The sequence below is a fragment of the Brienomyrus brachyistius genome, chromosome 12 (genome assembly GCF_023856365.1).
Source record: "Brienomyrus brachyistius isolate T26 chromosome 12, BBRACH_0.4, whole genome shotgun sequence".
Taxonomy (NCBI): domain Eukaryota; kingdom Metazoa; phylum Chordata; class Actinopteri; order Osteoglossiformes; family Mormyridae; genus Brienomyrus; species Brienomyrus brachyistius.
The window spans coordinates 455315-477155 of NC_064544.1; the positions used below are offsets into that span (position 1 = coordinate 455315).

General features: G+C 42.8%; 1 protein-coding gene across 1 annotated transcript in view; it reads right to left on the reverse strand.

Annotated features, from left to right (window-relative positions):
- The window catches only part of LOC125705198 (stonustoxin subunit alpha-like), a 216497-nt gene that overhangs the window by 5479 nt on the left and 189177 nt on the right, over positions 1–21841 (reverse strand). The window lies entirely within an intron of this gene.

Here is a 21841-nt window from a genome sequence, read left to right on the forward strand (position 1 = left end):
GGGGCTTACCACTGATAATCTTACTGACTGGTTGACCACAAGCACCACCACTAACTTGGAAGTTGTGCGGAATTGTTGGGAATAGAGATAAAAGTAGTGGAGCAATGACTGAGCTGATGGAATAATTTTTACACCTCAGTTTTATTTAATGCATTAATAAGTATGTTTCTGTTTGTATCTCCATATTGCATACTGCCCCTTGAAGATGGGATCCTGTATCCCTAAGTCGATGTCACGCATCCCGAAGTTCGTAAGACCTCCCCCCGCCAAACCTTGTTCTTATTTTGTCTTGCCCCACTCATGCCCCCACTGCCATATTCTGCCTTTGTTTTCCCTGGTCTACGCCCTCTGTTGTATCTGTCTGTTTTTCCCCCTGTCCTGGTTGTCCCTTCACCTGTCCACCTGCCTTTGTTGTGTTGGTCATTTCCCCTGTTGTCATTGGTCCTGCCCTGACCTCTGTGTCCTTAGTTATGTCATCTGTTCTGTGTTGTGCCCCAGTTTTGTTCCCGTCAGAGGTTTGCCCTGTTTAGCCTCTCTGGCCTGATCTGCTGTGTATGGTGTCAATCGTCTAATCGTTCCTCCCAGTCCTGCCCAGTCATATCCAGTACACCCTAGTGGTATTTTATGCTGGCTTTAGGTCGCGTTCTGTCTTGTCTGGTCAGTTCTGTCCAGTCGCCCCTTCTAGTCTGGTGTCCAATCTGCTTCCCACCCTGTTTGCTTCCTTGGGTTCTGCCCCCCACCCCCCCCCCCCCCAGGAGGGCATGCTTCGGGGGGGGGGGGGGACTGTCACATCCCGCTTCTTTGCCCATTCCTGTTTCCTCTCTAACATGGCTCTAATAAGCCATGCCTGATCCCCGTTAATTTGAACCTGATTTATTAATAAGTGGTTAGGTTTCCAACAGAGCAAAGTACTTAAAATCTTCATCGAATTTATTGAACTGGTCAACCAATCAGCAATTTATTCCTGCATACACCTCCCCAGTAATTCACGGTCCAATGAAAAGTAAGGACGAAGAAGGGTTTGGCCGACCTTCAAGGAACTACAGTAAAAAAAAGCTCCTGTGCTGGGGACAGGACAAAGTTCCTGGTTCGAAAAAGGTTAGTGAGGTGGGAAAGCGATGAATAATAGTAGATTTGCTACAAAAAAGCAGCTATTTCACTGGATAGGCCAATAGAAGAATTATTGCATTATTGCCAGTTATTACATTATTGGCTGCTACAGGCACTGTTGCCAACTCCTCAGCAAGGAAAGTCGCTATTGACTATCCCAGAGGTCGCTAAGTTGGCAACACTGGCTATAGGGGCTACCCCCCTCCAAAGCAAGATTAAGCAGTTATTCTGATAACTTTAAAAGTTTTTTCAAAGTATGTTGTCAGGAAACCCGAATCCTGGCCGCATATCAACATCCATGATCCATTGGACCTTTTGGGAAGTTACATGGATCCCTGTTCAGCTGCTTTTCATTTAAGCAGGTAATCATTTGATTTACAAGCACCCCTGACTAAAATAAGCCACGTTACAGTATGTTTTCCCACTCAGTAAGTCTGAGGGCAAGAGGATCTGGCTGCAGAACAATGAGCGACGATCGCCACTGTGGGACGGAAAATCACGTGTCGTCCGGTTTGCTAAGTAGAACATCAATGATATTTCCTGTATAAGTCCCCGACCTGCATTGCAACCACAAAACTAGTTTAAGCCGGTTTATTTCAACTTAAATCTATTTTCAGTATAAGTACGACCTCATAAGTTTCTATATAATCAACATCATTATAAAAATGTGACTGAAAAACACTGGATATCTGAGGTGTTGCATTGTGCGAGTATTGCTTTGGTCTGTCTACAGCAGGACAGGTTAAATAAAGGAATATTTAACTGAGTCTCATTTTCACAGTACTATCTGATTGAGGTCGGGCACATTTTTCAATAGGCTGTAAACCTTATGAGAGCAAAGGTACATCAACTTATGAAAGCCCTGTCCCTTTTTTAATAGTAATTAAACCGATAACAAATCAATTTAGAAAATAATTTAACGTTCTCGTCATTTTTAAAACCCTTGCCATTATAGCCTTGCGTCGATTTGTCTTTGCATTTTGAATCGGACTGTAATATACACACAGTATCCTGCAGCAAATAATAATGTACGTGTGAAAACACAACACTTGATATGGAAAAGTAATACAGCCGTTAACGTCCTGCTACATATCCACCTTCAGGTGTCTCTCGATCGCTGTACATAATTTCCTTTGGACCTTGCACATAAACGCGATCTCATGCGATCTAAACTCGAAAAATGATCCTATACAGAACCAAGAATGCATCGGCACCTGGAATCCTGAAGGTATGAAGCAGAAGGGCAGCAACGGAGACATCATGCTTTTCTGTTTTATAGAATTACACACATAATGCATATAGCGAGCCTGCTCTAGCTGATACTGCATAAGTACAAACCGACTTCGGAATTTTTAAGCTGTAAATCATATAACATAAGCCTATTTTTCTACTGCCGTTTTATTTGTTATTAACTATTTCCACTGGATATTGTACCCTTATTTTATATCTTAAAGGTAAATACATGTTTAATATGTTGATATTAACAGCTACGTAAGTCAGCATACATCCATCCATCCATTTTCCAAACCACTTATCATACTGGGTCGCGGGGGGTCAGGAGCCTATTCCGGAAGCAATGGGCACAAGGCAGGGAACAACCCAGGATGGGGGGCCAGCCCATCACAGGACACACTCACACACCATTTATGCCTTTTTACATTCGAACATTAAGTTTATCATTCACAACCTCCTGTAATTCATCACAAATGTGACAGTAACTTTTTCATTAAAACGCTACAGTAATGCTTTTCTTCTCGACAATGCTCGTCTGTGCAAATACAGTCACTTTCAGTCGCAGGAAGAGACTGATTTAGTTGAAAGATATTTTTGACACTTAGTTGAATCCATTCTGCTGAAAATTTTCTTGTATTCTGTCGTTGTATAATATAATACGGCACTTAACTTCATACTCAGCACCATCATGCTTGGAAATGATCTGACATCGAACCACAGACCAAAAGTAATCAAAAGTCACCAAAATTTCCCCACTCACTCTAAACCCCGTGTGTTCATTACAGCTAACAAGCCATATTGCAAGTCGTCCTGCCATAAGGAAAAGATTCTGGGGGGGCGGGGAGGGGGGGGGGCATTTTATAGCAGGCCACCCTGCCACAGAATAAATAAGTATGACATTTGTAATAAATAAAATTATGTGGAGCAATTATTAAATTAACACGCAACAAACAAACAAAAAAACTTCAACATAGTTACACACTCCAAACAATTTTTTTATCAATGACAATAAAAGGGCTACAGGAGTTGAAGGTGGTCATGTGGCCCCCTTCCTCATTCGCTCCAGAGAGATGCAGTTTCCTGTGGTGTCCTGGCATTAAAGGTTCGTATAGTATTTAAGCTATGTTTTAAACTGCAAATTCATTTTAAGAATGTTGAATGACAACTCTCTCCGCCTGGGTCACACGTGTGCGGAGTTTGCATGTTCTCCCCATGTCGTCGTGGGGTTTCCTCCGGGTACTCCGGTCTCCCCCCGCAGTCCAAAAACATGCTGAGGCTAATTGGAGTTACTAAATTACCCATAGGTGTGCATGTGTGAGTGAATGGTGTGTGAGTGTGCCCTGTGATGGGCTGGCCCCCCATCCTGGGTTGTTCCTGCCTCGTACCCATTGCTTCCGGGATAGGCTCCGGACCCCCCGCGACCCAGTAGGATAAGCCGTTTGGAAACCCCACGACGACATGGGGAGAACATGCAAACTCCACACACATGTAACCCAGGTGGAGACTATGGAATATTATTTAGCACTATATAACGTAGAATACAAGTATTATGATATTATTAAAAAGTATGCCAAATATCCATGATGTAATCATTACAATGTAAACATTATAATGTAATCAACACAATATAATCAACTGAGTATGTATTTGCACCTTTTGTTAGTCTGAAGTTTCTGTTAGCTACTTTATATTAGTCCTGAATCTATGAATATTCACTTTTATTAGCGTATATTTTATCACTATGTTAAATGGACAAATATATTATCAACCATAGTTAGACAATGTGCAACAGGCTGAAACTGCCAAGGTTATTACTGAAGGAAGGGATTCGCCTGAGTTCACCAGCAGTTCACGGCTGAGCATTTTTTAAAAAACCAAGCGGAGATGGTCGTGCCACCATTATGTTCAGCCGAGAGACCAAACGGTAAAAGAAATGATGGGCAAACTTATCACCTAGAGGTGTGGATTAAGGGAAAAAACAATGATTGTGAATGGTTGAAGGAATGATGATGCTTAAGTGATGAGATATTGTTAAATGATAATATAAAAATATATAATATTTTATTATATATATATATATTATATAAAAACTGGTGTAAAACAGTACTGGACACACTTTATGTGTCCAGCCTTGGTTGTAACTTCATTGTTGCAATAAAGACTGAATTCTGGATACTACACAAGCGGCCCTCTGACTTCTGATTTGGCGGGGAAGGAGAAAAAACCACGACAAGACTCGAACTGTAAGGCAACAGTGCTAACCACTGCACCACCATGCTGCCCCCACCTTACTTCCTTATCGAATATGCCACGCAAAGTCCTTACGCGATTCTGAACCTTTTCACATAGTTTTGAATGACTTTATTCTTGAAACATTGCAGGTTTTTTCTCATAACTTTATTCTCGAATTATGACTTTATTCTGTCAAATTACAACTTTAATCTTAAAAGTTTATTCTCGAGGTTTTATATTTTAATTTTTTTAGTCAAAGATTCCACACCTTAAAAATAGCTTTAATTTTATTAACTTAGGTTTTATTTCTTACGTAAAACAAAGTTACTGTTACTCCAAACCAAAATGTAATTGTTGAATTTTCTGATATTTAACATAAAATTGTTAAGGCTTATAATTAAGGAACTTTTACTTAATAATACCGCAGTTTAATTTACTTACAAAATGCTTTTGCAAAAACGATAAAAAGATATTTTAGTCAATTCTACGCAGGATTTTTCAGTGGACGTTCCCTTCATGAGGGTCAGCATTCATGTGGCATAAATTGCAGTAACGGAAATAACAGAAATTACATTTTCTGTTTTCTTTTAGTATAAACTCTGTCTATATTCTTTTAAAAGGTTTTCCCACTAAAATTACTTTTGCAACCATCTTCTATAATGTTGTTTGATGGACCACAGACACTCGTAATGTACTTATAAAATATAAACCGAAAAACATGTTTGCACACAATGCCATTTTACAGTTAAATTAACTTTTACATAAAGTTCAGTAAATGTTTCACTAGAGAGCACGATATTAAGTTTTGTAACAAACACTTAGACTTACCTCTGTTTTTCCTAATGAATTTCACATTCACTGTCTGCTGTCCTTTGCGACTTTACTTCCTTAGTTCACATTTCTGTTGGAAAATGTTTGAATCTCAAGTAACTACATAACTTTAAGTATATAATCGGAAATAGTATGTTTTTCTTACTTATATTACTTTTAAGAATTTTGAAATCCCTACGATTCCTAACATTCATTATATTTAACCAAAATCTTAAACAGCTTTCTTTAGCGTTTTGCCTGTAACTCAGATTACCATAATCCTGTGATATTCTGTTCGGCAGCCCGTCCAGGAGGGCACCCCAGCTGTGTGCCCTAGGATAACGGCTGGATGGATGGACTGCGATGTGACTTTCCTCTTGAAATTAAACTACAGACCACATATGAAGGTACGGCTGAACTGAGGAATGAGCCAAAGAGTGAGCCGTATAAATACTGGAACGTTGTACTTTCAGTTTCACTTTCCTAGTTTCATATTGACAGTAGGTATTCAGCCATATTTCAGCCGGGGCACCACCTTCATGACTGATGTGCAAATTGGAAACAACTGCTGTGTTTCCCAAACCTGCTAGGTGTAAGTTTTTCCTCATGTATAGTTATACCCCGTTTAGCTCTTTTTCTATCTACCTGCCTTTGTTAGATCCCTGATGTTGCCTTTTGTTTTTTGGTTTGAGTTCTGTTTAAAATAATATTTCCTGTGTTTTGTGAGCTGCTAGTTGGATCGTCCCTCCATCATGCTCTGCTATAAAACGAGTGGTGCCAGGACGACCTCTTAATGAGGCAAAGAGGAACACGAAGTGCCCATTAATATCTGCAGATAAAATACAGACAATGCTCTCATTTACAGAAAGTTAGCAGCTGTATGTCAATATAAGTCACCAACACAGACAGCCTGGGATGTTGGAGGAGAATGGATACCCTTGCAGATTTGGGGGTCTACTACTTGACAGGGGTCCTAGAATATGTAAAATTATAGACCTATATGAAATTGTGTTGAGGGGCAAGGTCCCATTTTGTCAGGGGGGCCAGAATGTCTAGGTACACCCCTGCAGACAGCATGACATGAACGCAGCAGGCGTGCAGTGGTCCATCATGGTGAAATTATTGTTTGATGCAAGTAATTGCTGGTGTTCTCTGTTCATTGACGATCTTTAGGAGGCATGGACAACTTGAAATAAAAAAAACTTGAAAAACCTTCAACTTGAGCTAGTTTTAGTGTTGTACAGTTGAAGTAAAAAACCCCCAAGGAAAAAAAAGTCACATGGACAATATGACTTCAGTGATGGAACTTTTGGAGCCGTGAGCGATAAGCCCATGAGAAGGAAGTGTCAATGAAATAAAATGGCCGCCGGTTGACAAATTGTGGCAGGGGGGGCCTACAGAGTGACTATAACATCTCGTTTAACCGCTGGCCCTGAGTGTGAGAAGCACATAGCCAGCAGCCCCATCCTGGCAGAAAGCACATTACCGCTATTTATTATGTCTGCTTCTGTTTAGAAATTGAATCATGCAGGTAGGCAGGGGCTGAGCTAACAATAGCATCCGGAGGTATATAGAGAGCGGTTATTAGCAGTACAGGCAGTTCTCTAGGCAAGTAATATGGTCTGCACACAACAGACATTGCCTCTATGTCCGGGGTTCTTTAGCCTGACTAACAAGCCTGACCGGCAGCCCCGTTTTTGTTTACGTTCCTTCCGCCGCCGGCATCGCTTGGCAGAACCGATAACGATCCACGGAGTGCCCAATGATCTCACTATCTCCGGGGGAATGTTGTTGAACCGCTGATAATGACTGGAAACAGGAATCTGGCTGTTATATCCTCCTGAGACCCAGGGAAAAAAAGTATTTTGATTTTGATTTTTTTCATATAAATCCAGTGTTGGGGTGGTAAGAAACAAACTGCAAACATTATTTTTTTGTACCTAACTTTAAATTTTACAACATGTGCACTTCAGTGCATAACAGGATTTCATTGCTGTGAAAGATCAAGAAAATTCAATAGCTTATTATGAAAATTCAACACTCCACTGAAATCTTTGCGAGCAGGATATCAAAACATATTGAACATATTTCCATAAAAACAACACAGAAACACATTCATTTATGATATCTGAGGAAGCACTGTGATTTTTTGGAGACACAGAGGAACATTTGACACTTCACACATCTCACATACATTTTGCTGTTGCACCCAGGCATTCTGCACCTGAAAGGACGTGGAATGTCAACCATTTCAGGCAGGTGAACTGCACCATATTTTCTTATTGCCTCATCTGGGTGGGGCTTCCTTTTCTTAATTTGCGGAGAAAACTCTTCATCACTTGAATCACTCAGGTCTTGTTGACATGTTTGTCCCTGAGTTATCAGTTCCTCGACCAAAAGGAGTTTGAACTCCAGGTACTGAGAGGTGATCTTTGCAGCTTGTTGCAAGGCCTGGTTATCTTGTCGGTACTGAAGCCACGAGTTGGTGATGGCCAAATCAATGAAGTGAAGTATGGTGCGAACAGTCCACTTCTTGGTCCGGCTGGACATTCTGTAGAAACTGAGCATTCGATCGCACATGTCCACCCCTCCCATATTGATGTTATATTCTGCAACCACTGCAGGTCTTGGGACTTGGATTCGCCTCTTTTCTTTCTTTGACCATCTGGAACAGGTATTCTGGGGCTCAATTCCATGGGCAGTCGATGCCATGACAACAGGCTTGTTGTCCATCCACTTGGTGACTGCTGTTTCATCCGGTCTCCGTACAATCATTTCTGATGACCCTCTTGGTTTTCTCCTCAGGATGTTGTCAACAGTGAAGCAGCACTCTTTTGGAATGCAATTCTTTTGAAACGTTCCTGTAGCAGAGAGGCCCCTTTTTTGAAGAGCATCCAGAACACTGATGGTGGTAAAATACCGGTCAAAGTAGACCAGTGATCCTCTGGGACGTGTCTCAGTCAAACACAGGACTGCATTTCTACCTATTCCCATCTGTTGCACTTGCGTGAAGGTGTTCTTTCCCATGTAGGTTTCAAAATCCAGTACTAAGCCACCTGGATTTGCAAGAACGAACACCTTTAATCCTGTTGGATTCGGCTTCCCAGGTACAAACTGACGAACCGGACAACGGCTGGTGAACGGAACAATCTGTTCGTCAATACAGACCTTTGTTGGTCTAGGTAGGTTGAGGCAACCTTGTAGGACTCTCTTCATAACAGGTCTGACTTTCCACAGGGGATCCTTTTTCTTTTCATCTTCTGGCACATCCAGATAATTCACCACTTTCAATGAAGACCTGATCTTGAAGAAACGATCACGTGTCATAGAATCAGCTATAATTGGGACTCTTGTTTTTGTAGTCCAATACATTTTGATTCTTGGATATCCAAGGCATGCCATGTACAGAGAGATTCCTAAAAAGGTGTTGATCTCTTCTGCCGTTGTCTTTAAACTACACCCTGAATCCTGTACCATACGCTGGTTGTGAAGAATGACAGGTCCTGAATTAGTTTTTCATCAATGTACTGTTGGAAGTCCTGCTGTGGGCTCCAACCGGTACGAGTCATTGGGGTACCGTCATCTTCAGTTCTGTGTTGTTCCAACACAGGCATGAATCTAAGACATAGAAAATGAATTTAGTAAAATGCAATTTCCCTTTGGGGATTAATAAAGTATGTATGTATCTCTCTCTCTCTCTCTCTCTCTCTCTCTATCTATCTATCTATATATCTATCAATCTATTTATTTATTTACCGGAACACATTTCTTTATGCCATCCTTCCTATTTCGCTTATAGTCAAAGATCTTGCATCTGCGCAAGAACTTTTGGAGCCGTGAGCGATAAGCCCATGAGAAGGAAGTGTCAATGAAATAAAATGGCCGCCGGTTGACAAATTGTGGCAGGGGGGGCCTACAGAGTGACTATAACATCTCGCTTAACCGCTGGCCCTGAGTGTGAGAAGCACATAGCCAGCAGCCCCATCCTGGCAGAAAGCACATTACCGCTATTTATTATGTCTGCTTCTGTTTAGAAATTGAATCATGCAGGTAGGCAAGGGCTGAGCTAACAATAGCATCCGGAGGTATATAGAGAGCGGTTATTAGCAGTACAGGCAGTTCTCTAGGCAAGTAATATGGTCTGCACACAACAGACATTGCCTCTATGTCCGGGGAACAGACTGTGGTGATGATCTTAGTGTTTGTGCACCAGTTGTTATGTGTGTAAATGCACAAACCTCCACCTATACTTTTTCCGGCTGCAGCCTTCCTGTCGCTGCGGTGCATTGTGCGGTCTGCTAGCTGCATTGAGGCGTCGGGAATTTCCTCTCATAGCCACGTCTCCGTGATGACCAAGGCACAACAATTGCTGATGAGTGGATGTCCGGCAAGTAGGAGGTTCAGTTCATCGATTTTATTGACGATCGAATGTGCGTTGCTCAGGAAAATGCTGGGAAGCGGTGGTTTAAAAGGTGGTTCTTTAGCCTGACTAACAAGCCTGAACGGCAGCCCCGCTTTTGTTTACGTTCCTTCCGCCGCCGGCATCGCTTGGCAGAACCGATAACGATCCACGGAGCGCCCAATGATCTCACTATCTCCGGGGGAATGTTGTTGAACCGCTGATAATGACTGGTAACAGGAATCAGGCTGTTATATCCTCCTGAGACCCAGGGAAAAAAAGTATTTTGATTTTGATTTTTTTCATATAAATCCAGTGTTGGGGTGGTAAGAAACAAACTGCAAACATTATTTTTTTGTACCTAACTTTAAATTTTACAACATGTGCACTTCAGTGCATAACAGGATTTCATTGCTGTGAAAGATCAAGAAAATTCAATAGCTTATTATGAAAATTCAACACTCCACTGAAATCTTTGCGAGCAGGATATCAAAACATATTGAACATATTTCCATAAAAACAACACAGAAACACATTCATTTATGATATCTGAGGAAGCACTGTGATTTTTTGGAGACACAGAGGAACATTTGACACTTCACACATCTCACATACTTTTTGCTGTTGCACCCAGGCATTCTGCACCTGAAAGGACGTGGAATGTCAACCATTTCAGGCAGGTGAACTGCACCATATTTCCTTATTGCCTCATCTGGGTGGGGCTTCCTTTTCTTAATTTGCGGAGAAAACTCTTCATCACTTGAATCACTCAGGTCTTGTTGACATGTTTGTCCCTGAGTTATCAGTTCCTCGACCAAAAGGAGTTTGAACTCCAGGTACTGAGAGGTGATCTTTGCAGCTTGTTGCAAGGCCTGGTTATCTTGTCGGTACTGAAGCCACGAGTTGGTGATGGCCAAATCAATGAAGTGAAGTATGGTGCGAACAGTCCACTTCTTGGTCCGGCTGGACATTCTGTAGAAACTGAGCATTCGATCGCACATGTCCACCCCTCCCATATTGATGTTATATTCCGCAACCACTGCAGGTCTTGGGACTTGGATTCGCCTCTTTTCTTTCTTTGACCATCTGGAACAGGTATTCTGGGGCTCAATTCCATGGGCAGTCGATGCCATGACAACAGGCTTGTTGTCCATCCACTTGGTGACTGCTGTTTCATCCGGTCTCCGTACAATCATTTCTGATGACCCTCTTGGTTTTCTCCTCAGGATGTTGTCAACAGTGAAGTGGCACTCTTTTGTAATACAATTCTTTTGAAACGTTCCTGTAGCAGAGTGGCCCCTTTTTTGAAGAGCATCCAGAACACTGATGGTGGTAAAATACCGGTCAAAGTAGACCAGTGATCCTCTGGGACGTGTCTCAGTCAAACACAGGACTGCATTTCTACCTATTCCCATCTTTTGGACTTGCGTGAAGGTGTTCTTTCCCATGAAGGTTTCAAAATCCAGTACTAAGCCACCTGGATTTGCAAGAACAAACACCGTCAATCCTGTTGGATTCGGCTTCCCAGGTACAAACTGACTAACCGGACAACGGCCGGTGAACGGTACAAATCTGTTCATCAATACAGACCTTTGTTGGTCTAGGTAGGTTGAGGCAACCTTGGAGGACTCTCTTCATAACAGGTCTGACTTTCCACAGGGGATCCTTTTTCTTTTCATCTTCTGGCACATCCAGATAATTCACCACTTTCAATGAAGACCTGATCTTGAAGAAACGATCACGTGTCATAGAATCAGCTATAATTGGGACTCTTGTTTTTGTAGTCCAATACATTTTGATTCTTGGATATCCAAGGCATGCCATGTACAGAGAGATTCCTAAAAAGGTGTTGATCTCTTCTGCCGTTGTCTTTAAACTACACCCTGAATCCTGTACCATACGCTGGTTGTGAAGAATGACAGGTCCTGAATTAGTTTTTCATCAATGTACTGTTGGAAGTCCTGCTGTGGGCTCCAACCGGTACGAGTCATTGGGGTACCGTCATCTTCAGTTCTGTGTTGTTCCAACACAGGCATGAATCTAAGACATAGAAAATGAATTTAGTAAAATGCAATTTCCCTTTGGGGATTAATAAAGTATGTATGTATCTCTCTCTCTCTCTCTCTCTCTCTCTCTCTCTCTATCTATCTATCTATTTACTGGAACACATTTCTTTATGCCATCCTTCCTTTTTTGCTCATAATCAAAGATCTTGCATTGGCGCAAGAACTTTTGGAGCCGTGAACGATAAGCCCATGAGAAGGAAGTGTCAATGAAATAAAATGGCCGCCGGTTGAGAAATTGTGGCAGGGGGGGCCTACAGAGTGACTATAACATCTCGCTTAACCGCTGGCCCTGAGTGTGAGAAGCACATAGCCAGCAGCCCCATCCTGGCAGAAAGCACATTACCGCTATTTATTATGTCTGCTTCTGTTTAGAAATTGAATCATGCAGGTAGGCAAGGGCTGAGCTAACAATAGCATCCGGAGGTATATAGAGAGCGGTTATTAGCAGTACAGGCAGTTCTCTAGGCAAGTAATATGGTCTGCACACATCAGACATTGCCTCTATGTCCGGGGAACAGACTGTGGTGATGATCTTAGTGTTTGTGCACCAGTTGTTATGTGTGTAAATGCACAAACCTCCACCTATACTTTTTCCGGCTGCAGCCTTCCTGTCGCTGCGGTGCATTGTGCGGTCTGCTAGCTGCATTGAGGCGTCGGGAATTTCCTCTCATAGCCACGTCTCCGTGATGACCAAGGCACAACAATTGCTGATGAGTGGATGTCCGGCAAGTAGGAGGTTCAGTTCATCAATTTTATTGACGATCGAATGTGCGTTGCTCAGGAAAATGCTGGGAAGCGGTGGTTTAAAAGGTGGTTCTTTAGCCTGACTAACAAGCCTGAACGGCAGCCCCGCTTTTGTTTACGTTCCTTCCGCCGCCGGCATCGCTTGGCAGAACCGATAACGATCCACGGAGCGCCCAATGATCTCACTATCTCCGGGGGAATGTTGTTGAACCGCTGATAATGACTGGTAACAGGAATCAGGCTGTTATATCCTCCTGAGACCCAGGGAAAAAAAGTATTTTGATTTTGATTTTTTTCATATAAATCCAGTGTTGGGGTGGTAAGAAACAAACTGCAAACATTATTTTTTTGTACCTAACTTTAAATTTTACAACATGTGCACTTCAGTGCATAACAGGATTTCATTGCTGTGAAAGATCAAGAAAATTCAATAGCTTATTATGAAAATTCAACACTCCACTGAAATCTTTGCGAGCAGGATATCAAAACATATTGAACATATTTCCATAAAAACAACACAGAAACACATTCATTTATGATATCTGAGGAAGCACTGTGATTTTTTGGAGACACAGAGGAACATTTGACACTTCACACATCTCACATACATTTTGCTGTTGCACCCAGGCATTCTGCACCTGAAAGGACGTGGAATGTCAACCATTTCAGGCAGGTGAACTGCACCATATTTTCTTATTGCCTCATTTGGGTGGGGCTTCCTTTTCTTGATTTGTGGAGAAAACTCTTCATCACTTGAATCACTCAGGTCTTGTTGACATGTTTGTCCCTGAGTTATCAGTTCCTCGACCAAAAGGAGTTTGAACTCCAGGTACTGAGAGGTGATCTTTGCAGCTTGTTGCAAGGCCTGGTTATCTTGTCGGTACTGAAGCCAGGAGTTGGTGATGGCCAAATCAATGAAGTGAAGTATGGTGCGAACAGTCCACTTCTTGGTCCGGCTGGACATTCTGTAGAAACTGAGCATTCGATCGCACATGTCCACCCCTCCCATATTGATGTTATATTCCGCAACCACTGCAGGTCTTGGGACTTGGATTCGCCTCTTTTCTTTCTTTGACCATCTGGAACAGGTATTCAGGGGCTCAATTCCATGGGCAGTCGATGCCATGACAACAGGCTTGTTGTCCATCCACTTGGTGACTGCTGTTTCATCCGGTCTCCGTACAATCATTTCTGATGACCCTCTTGGTTTTCTCCTCAGGATGTTGTCAACAGTGAAGCAGCACTCTTTTGGAATGCAATTCTTTTGAAACGTTCCTGTAGCAGAGAGGCCCCTTTTTTGAAGAGCATCCAGAACACTGATGGTGGTAAAATACCGGTCAAAGTAGACCAGTGATCCTCTGGGACGTGTCTCAGTCAAACACAGGACTGCATTTCTACCTATTCCCATCTGTTGGACTTGCGTGAAGGTGTTCTTTCCCATGTAGGTTTCAAAATCCAGTACTAAGCCACCTGGATTTGCAAGAACGAAGACCTTTAATCCTGTTTGATTCGGCTTCCCAGGTACAAACTGACGAACCGGACAACGGCTGGTGAACGGAACAATCTGTTCGTCAATACAGACCTTTGTTGGTCTAGGTAGGTTGAGGCAACCTTGGAGGACTCTCTTCATAACAGGTCTGACTTTCCACAGGGGATCCTTTTTCTTTTCATCTTCTGGCACATCCAGATAATTCACCACTTTCAATGAAGACCTGATCTTGAAGAAACGATCACGTGTCATAGAATCAGCTATAATTGGGACTCTTGTTTTTGCAGTCCAATACATTTTGATTCTTGGATATCCAAGGCATGCCATGTACAGAGAGATTCCTAAAAAGGTGTTGATCTCTTCTGCCGTTGTCTTTAAACTACACCCTGAATCCTGTACCATACGCTGGTTGTGAAGAATGACAGGTCCTGAATTAGTTTTTCATCAATGTACTGTTGGAAGTCCTGCTGTGGGCTCCAACCGGTACGAGTCATTGGGGTACCGTCATCTTCAGTTCTGTGTTGTTCCAACACAGGCATGAATCTAAGACATAGAAAATGAATTTAGTAAAATGCAATTTCCCTTTGGGGATTAATAAAGTATGTATGTATCTCTCTCTCTCTCTCTCTCTCTCTCTCTCTATCTATCTATCTATTTACTGGAACACATTTCTTTATGCCATCCTTCCTATTTCGCTCATAGTCAAAGATCTTGCATCTGCGCAAGAACTTTTGGAGCCGTGAGCGATAAGCCCATGAGAAGGAAGTGTCAATGAAATAAAATGGCCGCCGGTTGACAAATTGTGGCAGGGGGGGCCTACAGAGTGACTATAACATCTCGCTTAACCGCTGGCCCTGAGTGTGAGAAGCACATAGCCAGCAGCCCCATCCTGGCAGAAAGCACATTACCGCTATTTATTATGTCTGCTTCTGTTTAGAAATTGAATCATGCAGGTAGGCAAGGGCTGAGCTAACAATAGCATCCGGAGGTATATAGAGAGCGGTTATTAGCAGTACAGGCAGTTCTCTAGGCAAGTAATATGGTCTGCACACAACAGACATTGCCTCTATGTCCGGGGCTCTTTAGCCTGACTAACAAGCTTGACCGGCAGCCCCGTTTTTGTTTACGTTCCTTCCGCCGCCGGCATCGCTTGGCAGAACCGATAACGATCCACGGAGCGCCCAATGATCTCACTATCTCCGGGGGAATGTTGTTGAACCGCTGATAATGACTGGAAACAGGAATCTGGCTGTTATATCCTCCTGAGACCCAGGGAAAAAAAGTATTTTGATTTTGATTTTTTTCATATAAATCCAGTGTTGGGGTGGTAAGAAACAAACTGCAAACATTATTTTTTTGTACCTAACTTTAAATTTTACAACATGTGCACTTCAGTGCATTACAGGATTTCATTACTGTGAAAGATCAAGAAAATTCAATAGCTTATTATGAAAATTCAACACTCCACTGAAATCTTTGCGAGCAGGATATCAAAACATATTGAACATATTTCCACAAAAACAACACAGAAACACATTCATTTATGATATCTGAGGAAGCACTGTGATTTTTTGGAGACACAGAGGAACATTTGACACTTCACACATCTCACATACATTTTGCTGTTGCACCCAGGCATTCTGCACCTGAAAGGACGTGGAATGTCAACCATTTCAGGCAGGTGAACTGCACCATATTTCCTTATTGCCTCATTTGGGTGGGGCTTCCTTTTCTTAATTTGCGGAGAAAACTCTTCATCACTTGAATCACTCAGGTCTTGTTGACATGTTTGTCCCTGAGTTATCAGTTCCTCGACCAAAAGGAGTTTGAACTCCAGGTACTGAGAGGTGATCTTTGCAGCTTGTTGCAAGGCCTGGTTATCTTGTCGGTACTGAAGCCAGGAGTTGGTGATGGCCAAATCAATGAAGTGAAGTATGGTGCGAACAGTCCACTTCTTGGTCCGGCTGGACATTCTGTAGAAACTGAGCATTCGATCGCACATGTCCACCCCTCCCATATTGATGTTATATTCCGCAACCACTGCAGGTCTTGGGACTTGGATTCGCCTCTTTTCTTTCTTTGACCATCTGGAACAGGTATTCAGGGGCTCAATTCCATGGGCAGTCGATGCCATGACAACAGGCTTGTTGTCCATCCACTTGGTGACTGCTGTTTCATCCGGTCTCCGTACAATCATTTCTGATGACCCTCTTGGTTTTCTCCTCAGGATGTTGTCAACAGTGAAGCAGCACTCTTTTGGAATGCAATTCTTTTGAAACGTTCCTGTAGCAGAGAGGCCCCTTTTTTGAAGAGCATCCAGAACACTGATGGTGGTAAAATACCGGTCAAAGTAGACCAGTGATCCTCTGGGACGTGTCTCAGTCAAACACAGGACTGCATTTCTACCTATTCCCATCTGTTGGACTTGCGTGAAGGTGTTCTTTCCCATGTAGGTTTCAAAATCCAGTACTAAGCCACCTGGATTTGCAAGAACGAAGACCTTTAATCCTGTTTGATTCGGCTTCCCAGGTACAAACTGACGAACCGGACAACGGCTGGTGAACGGAACAATCTGTTCGTCAATACAGACCTTTGTTGGTCTAGGTAGGTTGAGGCAACCTTGGAGGACTCTCTTCATAACAGGTCTGACTTTCCACAGGGGATCCTTTTTCTTTTCATCTTCTGGCACATCCAGATAATTCACCACTTTCAATGAAGACCTGATCTTGAAGAAACGATCACGTGTCATAGAATCAGCTATAATTGGGACTCTTGTTTTTGCAGTCCAATACATTTTGATTCTTGGATATCCAAGGCATGCCATGTACAGAGAGATTCCTAAAAAGGTGTTGATCTCTTCTGCCGTTGTCTTTAAACTACACCCTGAATCCTGTACCATACGCTGGTTGTGAAGAATGACAGGTCCTGAATTAGTTTTTCATCAATGTACTGTTGGAAGTCCTGCTGTGGGCTCCAACCGGTACGAGTCATTGGGGTACCGTCATCTTCAGTTCTGTGTTGTTCCAACACAGGCATGAATCTAAGACATAGAAAATGAATTTAGTAAAATGCAATTTCCCTTTGGGGATTAATAAAGTATGTATGTATCTCTCTCTCTCTCTCTCTCTCTCTCTCTATCTATCTATCTATCTATATATCTATCAATCTATTTATTTATTTACTGGAACACATTTCTTTATGCCATCCTTCCTATTTCGCTCATAGTCAAAGATCTTGCATCTGCGCAAGAACTTTTGGAGCCGTGAGCGATAAGCCCATGAGAAGGAAGTGTCAATGAAATAAAATGGCCGCCGGTTGACAAATTGTGGCAGGGGGGGCCTACAGAGTGACTATAACATCTTGCTTAACCGCTGGCCCTGAGTGTGAGAAGCACATAGCCAGCAGCCCCATCCTGGCAGAAAGCACATTACCGCTATTTATTATGTCTGCTTCTGTTTAGAAATTGAATCATGCAGGTAGGCAAGGGCTGAGCTAACAATAGCATCCGGAGGTATATAGAGAGCGGTTATTAGCAGTACAGGCAGTTCTCTAGGCAAGTAATATGGTCTGCACACAACAGACATTGCCTCTATGTCCGGGGCTCTTTAGCCTGACTAACAAGCTTGACCGGCAGCCCCGTTTTTGTTTACGTTCCTTCCGCCGCCGGCATCGCTTGGCAGAACCGATAACGATCCACGGAGCGCCCAATGATCTCACTATCTCCGGGGGAATGTTGTTGAACCGCTGATAATGACTGGAAACAGGAATCTGGCTGTTATATCCTCCTGAGACCCAGGGAAAAAAAGTATTTTGATTTTGATTTTTTTCATATAAATCCAGTGTTGGGGTGGTAAGAAACAAACTGCAAACATTATTTTTTTGTACCTAACTTTAAATTTTACAACATGTGCACTTCAGTGCATTACAGGATTTCATTACTGTGAAAGATCAAGAAAATTCAATAGCTTATTATGAAAATTCAACACTCCACTGAAATCTTTGCGAGCAGGATATCAAAACATATTGAACATATTTCCACAAAAACAACACAGAAACACATTCATTTATGATATCTGAGGAAGCACTGTGATTTTTTGGAGACACAGAGGAACATTTGACACTTCACACATCTCACATACATTTTGCTGTTGCACCCAGGCATTCTGCACCTGAAAGGACGTGGAATGTCAACCATTTCAGGCAGGTGAACTGCACCATATTTCCTTATTGCCTCATTTGGGTGGGGCTTCCTTTTCTTAATTTGCGGAGAAAACTCTTCATCACTTGAATCACTCAGGTCTTGTTGACATGTTTGTCCCTGAGTTATCAGTTCCTCGACCAAAAGGAGTTTGAACTCCAGGTACTGAGAGGTGATCTTTGCAGCTTGTTGCAAGGCCTGGTTATCTTGTCGGTACTGAAGCCAGGAGTTGGTGATGGCCAAATCAATGAAGTGAAGTATGGTGCGAACAGTCCACTTCTTGGTCCGGCTGGACATTCTGTAGAAACTGAGCATTCGATCGCACATGTCCACCCCTCCCATATTGATGTTATATTCCGCAACCACTGCAGGTCTTGGGACTTGGATTCGCCTCTTTTCTTTCTTTGACCATCTGGAACAGGTATTCAGGGGCTCAATTCCATGGGCAGTCGATGCCATGACAACAGGCTTGTTGTCCATCCACTTGGTGACTGCTGTTTCATCCGGTCTCCGTACAATCATTTCTGATGACCCTCTTGGTTTTCTCCTCAGGATGTTGTCAACAGTGAAGCAGCACTCTTTTGGAATGCAATTCTTTTGAAACGTTCCTGTAGCAGAGAGGCCCCTTTTTTGAAGAGCATCCAGAACACTGATGGTGGTAAAATACCGGTCAAAGTAGACCAGTGATCCTCTGGGACGTGTCTCAGTCAAACACAGGACTGCATTTCTACCTATTCCCATCTGTTGGACTTGCGTGAAGGTGTTCTTTCCCATGTAGGTTTCAAAATCCAGTACTAAGCCACCTGGATTTGCAAGAACGAAGACCTTTAATCCTGTTTGATTCGGCTTCCCAGGTACAAACTGACGAACCGGACAACGGCTGGTGAACGGAACAATCTGTTCGTCAATACAGACCTTTGTTGGTCTAGGTAGGTTGAGGCAACCTTGGAGGACTCTCTTCATAACAGGTCTGACTTTCCACAGGGGATCCTTTTTCTTTTCATCTTCTGGCACATCCAGATAATTCACCACTTTCAATGAAGACCTGATCTTGAAGAAACGATCACGTGTCATAGAATCAGCTATAATTGGGACTCTTGTTTTTGCAGTCCAATACATTTTGATTCTTGGATATCCAAGGCATGCCATGTACAGAGAGATTCCTAAAAAGGTGTTGATCTCTTCTGCCGTTGTCTTTAAACTACACCCTGAATCCTGTACCATACGCTGGTTGTGAAGAATGACAGGTCCTGAATTAGTTTTTCATCAATGTACTGTTGGAAGTCCTGCTGTGGGCTCCAACCGGTACGAGTCATTGGGGTACCGTCATCTTCAGTTCTGTGTTGTTCCAACACAGGCATGAATCTAAGACATAGAAAATGAATTTAGTAAAATGCAATTTCCCTTTGGGGATTAATAAAGTATGTATGTATCTCTCTCTCTCTCTCTCTCTCTCTCTCTCTCTATCTATCTATCTATCTATATATCTATCAATCTATTTATTTATTTACTGGAACACATTTCTTTATGCCATCCTTCCTATTTCGCTCATAGTCAAAGATCTTGCATCTGCGCAAGAACTTTTGGAGCCGTGAGCGATAAGCCCATGAGAAGGAAGTGTCAATGAAATAAAATGGCCGCCGGTTGACAAATTGTGGCAGGGGGGGCCTACAGAGTGACTATAACATCTCGCTTAACCGCTGGCCCTGAGTGTGAGAAGCACATGGCCAGCAGCCCCATCCTGGCAGAAAGCACATTACCGCTATTTATTATGTCTGCTTCTGTTTAGAAATTGAATCATGCAGGTAGGCAAGGGCTGAGCTAACAATAGCATCCGGAGGTATATAGAGAGCGGTTATTAGCAGTACAGGCAGTTCTCTAGGCAAGTAATATGGTCTGCACACAACAGACATTGCCTCTATGTCCGGGGAACAGACTGTGGTGATGATCTTAGTGTTTGTGCACCAGTTGTTATGTGTGTAAATGCACAAACCTCCACCTATACTTTTTCCGGCTGCAGCCTTCCTGTCGCTGCGGTGCATTGTGCGGTCTGCTAGCTGCATTGAGGCGTCGGGAATTTCCTCTCATAGCCACGTCTCCGTGATGACCAAGGCACAACAATTGCTGATGAGTGGATGTCCGGCAAGTAGGAGGTTCAGTTCATCGATTTTATTGACGATCGAATGTGCGTTGCTCAGGAAAATGCTGGGAAGCGGTGGTTTAAAAGGTGGTTCTTTAGCCTGACTAACAAGCCTGAACGGCAGCCCCGCTTTTGTTTACGTTCCTTCCGCCGCCGGCATCGCTTGGCAGAACCGATAACGATCCACGGAGCGCCCAATGATCTCACTATCTCCGGGGGAATGTTGTTGAACCGCTGATAATGACTGGTAACAGGAATCAGGCTGTTATATCCTCCTGAGACCCAGGGAAAAAAAGTATTTTGATTTTGATTTTTTTCATATAAATCCAGTGTTGGGGTGGTAAGAAACAAACTGCAAACATTATTTTTTGTACCTAACTTTAAATTTTACAACATGTGCACTTCAGTGCATAACAGGATTTCATTGCTGTGAAAGATCAAGAAAATTCAATAGCTTATTATGAAAATTCAACACTCCACTGAAATCTTTGCGAGCAGGATATCAAAACATATTGAACATATTTCCATAAAAACAACACAGAAACACATTCATTTATGATATCTGAGGAAGCACTGTGATTTTTTGGAGACACAGAGGAACATTTGACACTTCACACATCTCACATACATTTTGCTGTTGCACCCAGGCATTCTGCACCTGAAAGGACGTGGAATGTCAACCATTTCAGGCAGGTGAACTGCACCATATTTCCTTATTGCCTCATTTGGGTGGGGCTTCCTTTTCTTAATTTGCGGAGAAAACTCTTCATCACTTGAATCACTCAGGTCTTGTTGACATGTTTGTCCCTGAGTTATCAGTTCCTCGACCAAAAGGAGTTTGAACTCCAGGTACTGAGAGGTGATCTTTGCAGCTTGTTGCAAGGCCTGGTTATCTTGTCGGTACTGAAGCCACGAGTTGGTGATGGCCAAATCAATGAAGTGAAGTATGGTGCGAACAGTCCACTTCTTGGTCCGGCTGGACATTCTGTAGAAACTGAGCATTCGATCGCACATGTCCACCCCTCCCATATTGATGTTATATTCCGCAACCACTGCAGGTCTTGGGACTTGGATTCGCCTCTTTTCTTTCTTTGACCATCTGGAACAGGTATTCAGGGGCTCAATTCCATGGGCAGTCGATGCCATGACAACAGGCTTGTTGTCCATCCACTTGGTGACTGCTGTTTCATCCGGTCTCCGTACAATCATTTCTGATGACCCTCTTGGTTTTCTGCTCAGGATTTTGTCAACAGTGAAGTGGCACTCTTTTGGGATGCGATTCTTTTGAATTGTTCCTGTAGCAGAGAGGCCCCTTTTTTGAAGAGCATCCAGAACACTGATGGTGGTAAAATACCGGTCAAAGTAGACCAGTGACCCTCTGGGACGTGTCTCAGTCAAACACAGGACTGCATTTCTACCT